Below are 10,369 nucleotides of genomic sequence, written 5' to 3' on the forward strand. Positions count from 1 at the left end.
GGGTTTTTTTTTTTTTCATGGAAAGGAAAAAAGAATACAGTGGCCTCTTTAATTTTGTATTATTTTTTCACTTTTTTCTTGTGTTAAAAATATATCTAAAATAATAATAAAAAAAAAAAAAAAACACAAAGGAATATGGGAAGCATTTCCTAAGGTTGTAAACCCTTACATATACCCAGTGAAGTGACACAGAGATTAAACAAATCAAAGCTGTACTGGTCTCTGCAGCCATCTCTTCTCTACATCCGTTTAAAGTGCTGAATTTATAAAGCTTGTCTGAGAGTTCTGAAAAAAAGGGGGGAGAGCTGAAAGTACACTCTGGAGAGCTCAGTGAAGAGAGCTCTGAGAGCTGATTGGAGGGAAGAGACACACCTCCCTCTACATAGGAACAGAGCTGAGGCTGACAATCTTCCAGAGATCCCTCCCTGTCACTATTTTTATCTTGGTGTCAAGAACACTTGAAGTGACTGATGCTGGTATTAGAGGAACGAAGCAGCAGACAGAAATAATAGAGGGATATGCTTTGTTCATTTTTTCATGCCTGAGGTTTACAACCACTTTAAAGGTGTAAGTGAGTGTATACAAACATAGTTTGAATTATATGCAGAAGTGTGCAACATTTGTCCAGTAAAGGGGTATGCTGATTAAAAATGGGCCGAATCTCTGAGCTTTGCTAAAAGCATACAGAATCTGCATCTTTATTTTCCTCACTAAATTATAAAAAAGCCTTAAGCCCCGTTCACACCGTTGCAACTTGACAGTTCCAGATCACATGACAAGTCGCACCCCATTGTTTGCAATAAGACCATTCAAATAGCTTTGAAAAAGGTTCCTGCACAACTTTTTGCCGATTTCATTGCGACTTCCATTGACTTAAGTTGTATGAAGTCTCAGGCTGCAATGAAATTGGCAGTGCAAATCACACTGATGTGCGGCTTTGAAATCATGCTAAAGTTTAAGCCCAGGTTCACATTGATGTGATTTCGCATGTCAAATCACATGCCAAATCAGAAGCTATTGCGGGCAATAGCACCGTCCGAATTGGTGTGACGTTGACTTTGTGGCGCCGCACTGATTTCCAAAAGTAGTTTCTGTACTACTTTTGGCGACTTTAGGTGCGATTTCAATAGATATCTGTGCAGGAACCCGTACAGATGTCTCTGAAATCACCCCCCAAAGTCAGACTGACATGCAGGTATGAAATCGTGCGAATTCAGCTGAACTCGCATGATTTCAAAGCCGCACCAGTGTGAGCGGGAGCTTAACTGTGTGTTATAAATACATAACACAAATAATACAAAGTGAAGAAATTCCCCTGTTTTTCACAAAGACTAACTTTAATAGTCTTTATGTTCAATAGCTAAAGCTGACATGTTGAAAACCTCCCAAAACATAATATTTGAAGAGATGGAGAGGTGCATGGAAGTACAAAGGATATGGCATCAATCAAAATTTTGAAATATGATGAATACATCTGGGAAGAAGCAAAGCCATCTACATCACATAAATTTTGTTCCATGCGTTCTGTTGAAGAGTCGTGAGCCATCTGTTGCCCGTATGTTCTAGTGTTTCTTTTCCACCTCAAGGATGCTTTGGAGTATGAGATAGTTTATGTCTGCACTGTGATACACAGTATATAGATGATTCAGGTTCATTACCAAGACTTTTATTTTTTTGGTAAACTGCCACATTGCCTGCATTGAAAATGACTAGTTTAAAACTGTTTACAGTTTCAGGGGTAGCCGGTGGACTATGACTATCCATATTAAATTTCAGTGGGCAGCAAGTAAAATCAATGAGCAAAGCAAAGCAAGCAGTAAACATTGCAATTGTGCTGACTTTAGAAAGTCTACTATTGACACGTTCTCTGCAACTCACATATGCTATGGAATGGAAGTTCGGTATATTGTGACATGATTTTGGGCATCCTGTTCTGCATCTTTGTGAGAGACAAGCAGGCACCTAAAGCAGGGGGCATTGGGAAAGTCTGTATTAAGTATTCAGGGTGCCCAGAGCCATTTACATCAGCCCCTGTGCTCCAAAGTAGCTCACAATCTAATGTCCCTACCATGTTTATACTAGGAGCATACTTTTGAAAGAAAGCCAATAAACCTACTAGCTTGTTTTTACAATCCAGAGGAAACCCACAAAGGCATGAGGTAAACATATAAACTTACAGAAGAGTTTGACATGTGACATTTGGTAGCTAATAGTGCCAATTACTTAAAGCAGAACTAAACCATCCTATCCTTTACAGTCAAGGAGGCTGCCATTTTAGCCTTGCCATTGTGTTGCACGTGATCGGCTATGACACCAGCCACTTGATGGATTTCAAGTTTGATTAAGAGCTAATCTAAGCCCATTAGTAACTGTAACTGTTGTCATTCAAGGCAGGGCCGGGACAAGGGGTGGTCGGTTGCCCTGGGCACAATGGTTTACTGGGTGTAGGATCCTCTAAGTTTGCACATCATGAATAGGGGAGGGGGGGGGGGCACAGTTTGGCATCTTTGCCCTGAGTGCTGGATGACCTTGTTCCGGCACTGATTCAAGGTATGCCTTGACTGTTTGGGAAACCCTTAAATCTGCGAAGTAAGTTCCACTTTAAACAGCGAGCAGGCAGACTTTTTTTGCAGAAGAGACATGCGCTGTCTCTTCTACAATAAAATGCCCCTGCCTGCGTGTTGGCTTCTCTGGTGCTGTAAACTGCTCCACTCAGCTGCACAGCTCAGCTTACAATGTCTCTGATTGCGGGATTGACTAGCTCCTGCGCATGCTCAGGTGGGATGTCATCCTCCCCCGGCCAATGAAGAGGCCCTGGGACCAGGGACACAGAAGAAGATGCAGGTTTGGACAGGTAAGCATTCACCCTTTAGTTTCATTTTACCTACCATATTCCCAGAACACTAAATGACTGTAAGAAAACTAACGAATGACTGCAGATAATTAAAATTCATGAATGTGCATTTTTTTGGAAAAAAAATAGGGGGATTTTTTGAGGATTTTTGTGATTTAATGGTATTAAAAATTACCTCACTGAATTTTTGTATTTCAAGCTACAGCTAACTAACCAATTAGGGATGAGATGTGGTACCTGGTGAATTAATGCAAAATTTTGCTGCTTCAACAATCAACTACCAATTATGCACTTACTGGCCTTTGAACTAAGGTCAGATGCCTTAGGCTTAGAATGACCAATAACGGGGCATTTGGATAAGCCAGGCCCCTCGCTATAAAAAGGTTAGGTTCCAAGGAGGCATATTGACCATGTGCTTAGCTGTGATAAGGAAAGCATAGGAATTACTGCTCATAAAGTGTATAGGGAGAGGTGCAGGGCTTGTAGGCAATACACTGTTAAAGTAGATGTATACCCTACACAAAGTGTTGTGTACCTTGTGGAATTTAGGGATGGAGGAAGGATTTTCATGACTTAAAGTGATTGCAAAGTCTCCTTTTTTTTCCTATAAAAATAACAAACGTGATACTTACCTGATCTGTTGCAGTGGATTTGCACAGAGCAGCCTGGATCCTCCTCTTCACGGTCCCTCTTCTGTGATCCTGGCTCCTCCCTCCTGTTCAGTGCCCCCCCCCCACAGCAACCAGCTTGCTATGGTGGCTCCCTGTGTCCATTCAGACATGGAGCCCCAACCCGGCCCCACCCTCTCTCTCCCCTGATTGGCTAGCTGACTTTGATTGACAGCAGCAGGAGCCAATGGCACCATTGCTGTGTCCCAGCCAATCAGAAAGGAGAATCTGGACGGCTGAGACACTCATGGACATCACTGGACAGGTAGGGACCTCAGGTAAGTGTTGGGGGGCTGGTGCACACCGAAGGCTTTTTATCTTAATGCATACAATGCATTAAGATAAAAAAACCTTCTGCCTTTACAACCCCTTTAATGCTTCTGGTGTGTGTGCTTCTTTACAGCCTCTCCATATGAGTCAAAAAAGGCTGTGTGTGTTTTTTTTTTATAGGGTATATTTTCTCATTTTTGCTGGCTGCAAATTATTTATTTTTACAGCCTGACGATGTCCACATACACTTCACATATAGCAGGCTGCATGTGTTTTTTCACAGTGCATAATTCTGCATTATTGCTGGCTGCAATTAAATTGTTCACAGCCTGTCCTGTCCCTATGCACATACAGTATACTGATAACAGGCTGCGAGTGTTTTTTTTCACAGGATACATTTCCTAACTTTTTCTGGTTGCTGTGATTGCTGTGATTTTTTTTCACAGCCTTCTTACAGCTTGTCCCTGATAACCAGCTGCATTTTCTTACAGAGCTTATATTCTATCCCAATGATTGATGGTTGCAATATATTTGTTACAAATTGTCTCTGTCCGCATGCACTACACTGATAACAGCCTGCTTGTGTTTTTTCATAGTTCCAAATTTTTGCTGGCTGCATTTTTAACAGGCCTGTTTCCAAGTGATATTATCATGATAAAGTTTATTGTGTTTGGCTTTATATCTACTTTACCAAACTATGCTTGAGTTTCTTGAATTGCAGAGCTGAGGTTCATTTTATTATGTGCATTGCTTACCTTGTTCTATTTCTCCCCTTTTTTTTGTTTTTGTTTTTTTTTTTTTTTTTTTTTGTTTCAATAGTTTTATTTTTTTTCATCATACCTTTAAAGCATCATACAGAAGTTTATGCTTAAGCAATTGTCAGAAAGTTATCAAAACAAGGATGCATTTTCCAATACGATCAGGGACCCTGATAAACATCGAGAAAAATTATATCAAAAAAGTTTTAGGCCCAGCAAGCCTGCTTTTTTTTTTTTTATTAAACGTTTTTATTTCCCACAAAGATATAAAATTTTCCAATGCACAAACATTTTTCTTCGTTCAGCACAATCATTCTACATATAACATATATAGGTAATCAATTACAGAGACTGTTGCTATGCAGTAGTGCATTTGTTTTGTTTTTTTGAAGCATCAGCATACTTTTTCGATTATATTTGCTTGAGGACAGTGGTATATATGACTCGGGCTCAGCTGGGCGGTACATGACAGAGGGAGGCGTATTCAGTAGTGCTATACACATGTGTCAGATGCATTAAGCCAGCGATCTCAAACTTTGTTATATTTTGCAGGGCACTCTCTATTAATATAGATTAATTTTTTGAAGGGCAATGTAATGTTTACGTCAGTCTTCCAGTCGGACAGTCTGGAAGGAGCCTGCCTCCTCCAAAGTTTAGCAATTGTTTTCCGGGCAGAGAATAATGTCTCATGCATAAAAATGTTTGTATATTTGTCAGTGTCAGCGTCTGGGAAAATACCTAGTAAGCACGGTTTGGGGTCTAGAGTCAGCAGGCACCCCATGTTGTCATGAAGGAAATCTACCACTTGTTTCCAGAATCCCTGCATGTATGGGCAGGACCAAAGAAGGTGGTAGCATGTGCCTGTTTTTCCATTACATAATAGACATGTGGAAGGTTGTCCCTGATTAACTTTCTAACTAACATTCTTACCGGTGTGAGGTATGTACGGTGTAGAATGTATATTTGGGTTAATCAGTCAGATAGTTTGGGCGAGACAGCTTTGCATGTGTCCAGTGCCTCATTCCAGTCTTCGTCTTCTAGGTACCCTAGGTCTCCTTCCCATCGTGTTTTTATATTATAGGCTATTTTCATTGACGAGGGAGTTTGTAGCATGTTATAGAATATTGATATTAGTTTCTGGGGGTCATCACTTTTGACTACATCCATTATAGGATTGTGGGTGGGACCAGGTATCGATTCTGGCAATTGGGATTGAATATCATGCCGGACTTGTAGGAATCGGAAAAACATGCGATTCGGGAGATTGAATTCTAGTTTTAATGCATCAAAGGTTTTTAATGTGCCAGCAGTGAGTAAGTGTGAGACATAGAAAATTCCACTTCTACACCAAGCCTCCGAATCTGGCACATGCAAGAGTTCTAGGAGTGCTCTATTATGCCAGATGGGAGAATAGTCGTTATGTACGGGTATATCTAGTTTGATAGAGGCCAGTCTCCATATCTTTCTGTAGTGGGTTAGGAGGGAATTATGTTCTTCTTTTTTGGTAATATTTTTCGATGCCTGCTGCTATGGCGCAAATGGGGTCTGTTGTCAGTTGGGCCCAAGTAGGGCATAGGAGTGAAATGAATCGCTTCCTGTCCTTCTCATTTATATGGAACAATTGGGATAGTTGGGATGCTAAGTAGTATAGAATGAAGTCCGGTAGGGCCGTACCGGCCAGATCAGTGGGGTTTTTGAGTAGTTGCCATCCTATTTTGTGTCTATTTTTCCCCCAAAGGGTTTGAGAATTGCATCTATGGTTTTAAAATATTTCAGTGGTAGATATACAGGGGTGTGCCATAATATATATAGAATTTTAGAAAGGAGTATCATTTTAATGAGGCTGATGCAATCTAGTACCCCGAGAGGGAGGCATGCCCATATTTGTGTTCTAGATTTAATGAGGGCGAACAGTGGTTCCACATTTCGAGAGACATAATCGATCGGTGACCTAGTTACGCTTACCGCCAGGCATCTGATACTATTGACTCGTTGTAGTGATAATTGGGTCTGTAGTCTATTTGGGGAGTAAGATCAAGTGGGAGAATTTGTGACTTCTCCCAGTTGATCCTGAGTGAAAATGAGCCAAAGTGTTCAATTGTTCATAGGGCTTCAGCCAGGGAGGGACCTGAATCCGCTAGATATAGTAGTGTGTCATCAGCGTATATGCTTATTTTTCTTCTAGATCGCCTACACGTAAGCCCTGTATAATATGCTAGAGGTTCTGTGGCCAAGGCATATAGTAGAGGAGATAGAGGGCAGCCCCGTCTGGTGCCTCTGGATAATTCAAAGGCATCTGACTGCCATCCGTTAGCTGTTACTCTGGCTACTGGGGCCTGGTATAGTAAGCGGATCCATCTAAGAAATTTGGGGCCAAAGCAGTATTGTGCCAGGCAATTCCACAAGTAGTTCCACTCTACCAAGTCGAACACCTTGGCCGTGTCGAGCGTTACCACTACCCTCGCTCCAACATTATCGTGATGGGCTTGCATGTTTATGAACAATTTTCTAAGATTGAATGAGGTGTTCCTGCCTGGCATGAAGCCAGCCTGGTCTTTATACACAAGGGTTAAGATAACCTGATTGAGGCGCAGTGCCAAAATTTTTGCCAATATTTTGATGTCCACCTGGAGCAGGGAGATTGGCCTGTATGACTGGTTGAGGCCCAAATCCTTGCCCGGTTTGGGGATGAGCACTATAACAGCCTCCCTCATGGATGCTGGTAAGGTGAAAGTCTCAAATATGTGAGTGTAAAAGGTTAAGCAGCTGAGGTAGGAGAGTCTCACTGTATTGTGAATAGAATTCGATGGGTAAGCAAGCCAGCTTTTACTGGTATGACAATTCATCTAAGGCTATGAGCCCATATGTCTCAGCAACTAGGCACCAAGAAACATCAACTGGTAATATTAAGTATCAATTAACAGTACAGAAAGCTGGTGATCACCCATAACTCAAGAATATAGGGGATATGAAAGCAATGTCAACTAGGTACCTCAAATCCTGTGGTCTTGATCTTAAAAAATAAATAAAAATAACAGTTGGGGAGACTTTACGGTCCCCCAGCCGCATCCTACCAAAAATTATTATGATTATGGTATAACAGAACCAATAACAGAAAAACGAAAAAAAAAGAAAGAAGAAAGACTAGAAATAGGGTAGAGTAAGTCCCCTCGGCCCGGGCCTCCCCTCACAAAATGGCTCACTAGAGCCTAAAGATAAGCAATCCAGGGATTCCACACTTTTTCAAACTTAGCTTGCTTATCTCTTTGAATACTAGTCAGTCTTTCGTTGATCATAATCCAGGATATTTTATGTTTCACCAACGCAATATTGATCAGGGGTAATTTCAATGCATACGCTATGGTTATTTTAGCTACTAAAAGAATGAAAAATATGAGAGTTCATAGATGTCTGGGGATCTCCTCCGGTAGGTCAGTAAATAGCACTGTTTGGCACCTCTGTGTACATTCTGTCCCGTCACAGAGTAGATCAGATGTAACATCCTGATCCAGAAGCGTCAGACCTTCGGGCAGGACCACCAGACATGATGCATATCACCTTCCTGTCCGCATCCCCGAAAACATAGGGGTGAGGTACCAGGATATAATTTTGCCAGCCTTATTGGGATAAGGTACCAGCGTGAGAGCACTTTGTAATTTGCCGCCACTAAGAAAGTGTTAAGTATGTTCTTGTGTACCATGGTCGACCATTTTGTCCACACCTCCTCCTCAACTGTCTCCCCAGGTCCAATTCCCATGCTGTTTGGTAGGAAGGTTTGTTAGCCTGATTGCTGAACAGGGCATATAACACTGTAATCCCTCCCCGTGGTTCGGGTCTACGTATGCACCTGTTCTCAAACAGGGTCCTGGTAGTTATGTCAACCTGATAACTTATTAGGGTTTGCATGAAGTGGATAATTTGGCATAAACAATAAGTCTCTGCAGAGGGCATTTTTAATGTTTCCTTAAAATAGCCAAGTTGTCTTTTCCCCTTATGGTCTATAAAGTGTGCTATTCTGTAAGGACCCTTGTTGACCCACCATGTGAATTGGTTAATCTGTTGGCCTGGGGGAAAATGAGGACTATTGAAAAGGGGGGGGGCACCGGCGAGTGGGGGATTTTAAAGGGTACAACTTACATGCCGTGTCTTGCAAACGCAAGGAGTGGGATAAGGAAGGGCTCAGCACCACCCGACGCACCTTCGCAGGGAGCCACATTAGGAGATCCAGGCGGAGGGTTGGGCTACCCTACGCCTGTACTTTACAGTGAAAATTTGGTATAACTGGACTAATTGTGCCGCCCTATAGTATTGCAAGAAATGGGGAACTCCTAGCCCGCCTTTCCACTTGGACTGGCCACCCGGCAGCCACCTTTGTTCCAGATAAATTTATAGATCAGAGTCTGTAACTGCCGGAAGAAAACAGGCAGAACTGGACTTGGAAGGGGGCGAAAATAGTATAGTATTCGAAGGAGAGCTGTCATATTAACGGCCACTATTCTACGCATTCAGGAAAGATTGTGGGCTTGCCAGGTCTTCAGGTCATGTTCTGTAGAGTCATATAGAGGAGTGTAATTTGCCAGATACAGTGTGGCAATGTCAGAGGTCAGTTTAACCCCAAGATATGAGAGCTCCCGCATACACCATTTTAAGGAAAAAGATGGCCATATAGAATTTAGGACTATGTCTGGGAGATTTATATTCAGTATTTACCCTTAACCCAGAGACGGCTCCAAAATCGGACAGTAAGGCAAATAAATTGGGCAAGGTTGTAAAAAAGGATCCATTATGAATAGCAGCATGCCAATGGCAAATAGGCCGCATTTATGCGTTTTGCCACCACTTTCAATTCCATAGATATTGACATTGGATTTAACAGCTATTGACAATGTCTCGATATCTATCACAAAGAGAAGTGGTGAGAGAGGACATCCCTGGCTAGTTCCCCTCAGGATTTGCAAAAGGTCCGATGTACGACCATACCCAATAATAATAATAAATGTTAGCCGATGGAGTGGAGTATGAGCACTTAGAAGATTAAGAAATTTCGGTCCACAGTTCCATTTCCTCAATATATGAAACAGGAAAGGCCAGGATATAGAGTCAAATGCCTTCTGTAAGTCCAGTGACAAGAACATACCCTGCTGGGGATCCGTACCAGTCTAGTTAGAATGCAAGACAGAGATCAAATCTATGGCCCGTCGAATCTGATCCGCGGCCTGTCTCCCTGGGACAAATCCAACCTGATCGATGTGAATATATTGTGTCAGGAAGTTATTAAACCGATATGTGTATATTTTGTTTAGGAGCTACAAGTCATTATTGATCAGGGATTTTGGGCAGTAATTGGCCACATCAGTATGGTCCTTGTCCGGTTTAGGTCTTAAACATATATTAGCTCTGTTAGAGTCTGCGATAAAGAATCGCACTGTCCTGTATCGCCATGAAGAACTGGAGTAGGTGGGGTGTTAACTGGGTAGCAAATTTCTTAGAGAGTACCATTCAGCCAAAATCGAGCCCTTCGTTTACGGGCCAACATGGTACCCGGTTTATCCTGTAATGTATAAAAGGAGGCCTGAGTCCATCTAAGACACTTTTCCGCCTTAGTCATCAGGGAAAGAGTCAGTTCCAGCCTGCTTGAGTCTATTTTGTCTCCAAGGTCCAAGTTTGGGTTTTGTTTGTGTCGGGTCAGTAGGTCAGACAACTCTTTTTCTTTATTGCGTATAAGAGCGTCTGAGTTCTTCTTGAGATTTGAATCATATAACCCCTGATCGTGGCTTTGTGAGCCACCTAGTTGATCACTGGAGAAGTGTCCTTAGGGT

This window comes from Aquarana catesbeiana, linkage group LG04 (genome assembly GCF_042186555.1).
Source record: "Aquarana catesbeiana isolate 2022-GZ linkage group LG04, ASM4218655v1, whole genome shotgun sequence".
NCBI lineage: Eukaryota > Metazoa > Chordata > Amphibia > Anura > Ranidae > Aquarana > Aquarana catesbeiana.